The sequence below is a fragment of the Myotis davidii genome, unplaced genomic scaffold, assembly GCF_000327345.1.
Source record: "Myotis davidii unplaced genomic scaffold, ASM32734v1 scaffold393, whole genome shotgun sequence".
Lineage (NCBI taxonomy): Eukaryota > Metazoa > Chordata > Mammalia > Chiroptera > Vespertilionidae > Myotis > Myotis davidii.
The window spans coordinates 1272067-1275601 of record NW_006285913.1 but is presented as its reverse complement, the minus strand read 5'-3'; the positions used below and the strand labels follow the sequence as shown (position 1 = coordinate 1275601).

Below are 3535 nucleotides of genomic sequence, written 5' to 3'. Positions count from 1 at the left end.
CTTTAGCTAAAATGATCGACAATCACTCATACATAATCCAGTTACCATTTCTTGAGGGCCTACTGAGTGTTGTATCAGGTACACTATTTAAATGATCTCTTATATTATTCTTTGAGGTAAATGATTTATTATCCAGTTATAGACAGTAGCTAATGACTTTTCAAATCTATGGAGTGCATACTATGTTTCACGCACTGTTCTATGCATTACCATGTTTTTCATTCAACAAAATATTTATTTAGTATCTACTATGTGCCAGGTGCTATAGAGCAGTGATCAACAGACAAAACCTCTGGTTTTATGGAGTTTACACGGGGAAAGGTGAACAGTTATAAAAAATAAACAAGGAAACTAAAGTAAATGAGATCATGAAAGGTACCTAAATGAAAAAATAAAGCAGGCAATGGTGATATGAAGTTCTTATTAATCCTCACAGCAATTGTATGCAGTAGAAACAGTTATCTTTTTACATCTAAAATAACTTGAAAGAGAGGGCTCAGTAACTTGACCAGGTTTTATGGAACTAAATATGGATGCACCAAGGGAGTCTGTAGAGGCTTTAGAGCCCCCTCCCCATAGAATGTCTATCAGCACCCCACCCCAAGCTTTGAAATGAGTAACTGGTGTTTTCTCCATCTTATGTTAAAAGTTCAGGAGAGCAGCCTCAAAACCCCAACACCTACCAAAGCTCTACAAGGGAACCATATGATTATCCCAGCTACTGCACTGTGCAAGTTCTGCAACTGCTACAATAGATGAAGAACAAAGCTGGTGTGGGATTTGTCGATAACAAAAAGAGAGAGAATTATCACTCATCCTAAAAATAACTCCAGGAGACAGGTATTATCCCATCCGGCTTCTTCTCAGCTGCTGGCTTCTTGGTAGCTGCAGCCTTTTCCCCCACCAATGGCTTCTTCTGCTTCTTTAACGCCAACAGCTTTCTTTCCTTTCTTCCCTGCCACAGGCTTCTTGCCTGGAACCCCCTTCTCATCTGATTTGGCTTCCAGTGCTGCTGCTGCTTTATACACCCGAAGCTTGTGGTTCTTGGCCTGGCGAATGGTGTTCCGACGCATAGGCTTTGCACATGGGTTTAGCTTCATTATGATTCTCAGGCTTTTCAGTGGATTCTTCTTCAGGACTTTGCAGTGAATCTTCTTGTGTGGAGCTCAGAGGGCTCTTTGGATCTCTGGGCTTTTCAAGATTCTGCTAAGGTCTGTATTAAGCATCTTGTGCATGGGAAGGCTGTAGTTACTCCTGAGGGAGGCAGCTCCACACCAAGTGCCATACAGCTCATCTAACTTGCAAAAAGCACTTTCAGTTCAAATGCAGAAACAGCCCACATGCGCTCCAGGTGCAAGTTTCGAAATGTTCAGTTTGCTTACATTAAGCAGAGTAATTCCAGGGATGTTTCTGAAGGCTTTGATGACACTGTTATCCTCATTATAGATGATGCCAGGTCCCCTGCGCTGGATACGACAGTTTCTCATTTTGCCCTTGCCAGCCCTCATTCACTAAGAGGCTGCCTGTCTCCAGCAAAGTCTCTTGAGAGAAAGAAAAGGTGTGTATTGAAAGAAGGTACTTTGGGATCATTTCTAAGGAAAAAAACACACAAAAGGACTCTTCTCACACACACCAAAACCAACCAAACAAATAAAAACAGTCTCAAAGCATCAATATGAAATGTTTGGCTGAAAGGAGAGGTGTCTTGAGTCTTAAGTACTTTTCCATTCCCTGAACAACTTACTGAGCTCCCCATCTCTCCCCCCTCATTATTAATAGAGCTTCATGAGCTGTTCAGTGTCCAGGCCATTTTACTTTAGGAAGCTTTGATTTGAAAAATGAGACAAGTAGTTTCAGTGCTGTCATCATTAGGGGATAAAAAGAAATCTATTTAAATGGTTTTTAAATATTCACAAGAAGAGCCGGAGGGTCTTGCCATGTTCCTCTCCTCTGTCCCTCTTGCCCAGATAACCTATTGCATCAGAATAATGAACACAAACTGTGACTCTGTCGGCAGATGCTGAAGACAGTCACAGGAGTGTGGCCAATGTTGGCCTGAGCTCTTGTCCCTCAAGAACTTGGGTCTTTAAGGATGTGGTTCAATAAAGGATCTTTGACATGGCTTCTCTCAAGCAGGATGCAAGACAAGATGGCTGGGGAAATAACAATCTGTTGTTGTTTTAAAAAAGCTTTTAAAATTAGTTCCATGTAATTGGAACTTTTTAGCATCCAAGAAGATCAGAACCAGCCAAGACCGGTTTGGCTCAGTGGATAGAGCGTCGGCCTGCGGACTGAAAGGTCCCAGGTTCGATTCTGGTCAAGGGCATGTACCTTGGTTGCGGGCACATCCCCAGTGGGAGGTGTGCAGGAGGCAGCTGGTCGATGTTTCTCTCTCATCGATGTTTCTGACTCTATCTCTCTCCCTTCCTCTCTGTAAAAAATCAATAAAAATATATTTTAAAAAAAAAAGAAGATCAGAACCAAATCTGGGCCAGCTTAATTACTGAAGAAAAATAAGCCTTTAAAAGGGTGTATAAATTGGTAGAACCTGTTTAGATGCATTCTGTCAAATGCATCAAAATTTAAAATGTGGATTCCCTTTAGTGATTCCACTTCTAGGACACTTTTAGAACAAATGGAAAGATATACTAGTATATACAAGAATATTTGCAAACACACTTTGTAATTTGAAAAACAACAACATAAATGTATATCTATAGAGGGATGGTTAATGAGTTATAATTTATCTGTACTAAAGTATATATTATGCAGTGAATAAAAAGGATAAGATCACCTGGCCAGTGTTGCTCATGAACATAAGCATCCTCCCATGAACCAAGAGGTCCCTGGTTCAATTCCTGCTCAGGGCACATACCTGGGCTGTGGGCTCAATCCCCATAGGGTGTGTGCAGGGGGCAGCTGATCAGGAATGTTTCTCTCATCGATGTTTCTCTCTCTCTATTCCTCTCCCTTCCTCTCTCTCTAAAAATCAATAAAAGCATATATTTTTTAAAGGTTAATATATATGTGGTTCAACAAGGAAAACGATCCACAACATATTAATATACACGAAGAAAAAAGTAGGATATAAGGCAGTATATATGGTATGAACTCATTTACATAAAATATACACTCTGATGGCACTGCGCAGCTGTTGCTCAGCAAGAAGTTCCCTGCCACAGAGTTCCCTCCTTCCTATCATGCCTTTCCCCTTCCCCTTCCTGCACTACAGACCAGGCAGCACCCAGAAGGGTCAACTAAAGAACCTAAGAGATCTGAGCTCTTAATTCTCAGTCCTTCAGTGAACAGGGCCCTGTTACCAGAGAAAGAGGGGACACCCATGCTTGGGAAAGGCTGTCTAAATCTACCATCTAACTCCAGCCATGTTCAGAGATTTATCCTAGATAATAAAGAGCTAATATGCAAATGATCATCACGCCCTCGCACCCTCATGCCCTCACACCAGGGCCAGGGACATGAGGCCGGGCCGGGGGACCTGAGGCTGCATCCCCCACCCCGACACCAGGGCCAGGGA

The 3535-nt window shown here is 42.1% G+C and overlaps 1 pseudogene; it reads right to left on the bottom strand.

Moving 5' to 3' along the window:
* Positions 1-817: 817 nt before the first annotated feature.
* LOC102756921 lies at positions 818-1508 on the bottom strand (annotated as a pseudogene).
* Between the last annotated feature and the right edge of the window lie 2027 nt (positions 1509-3535).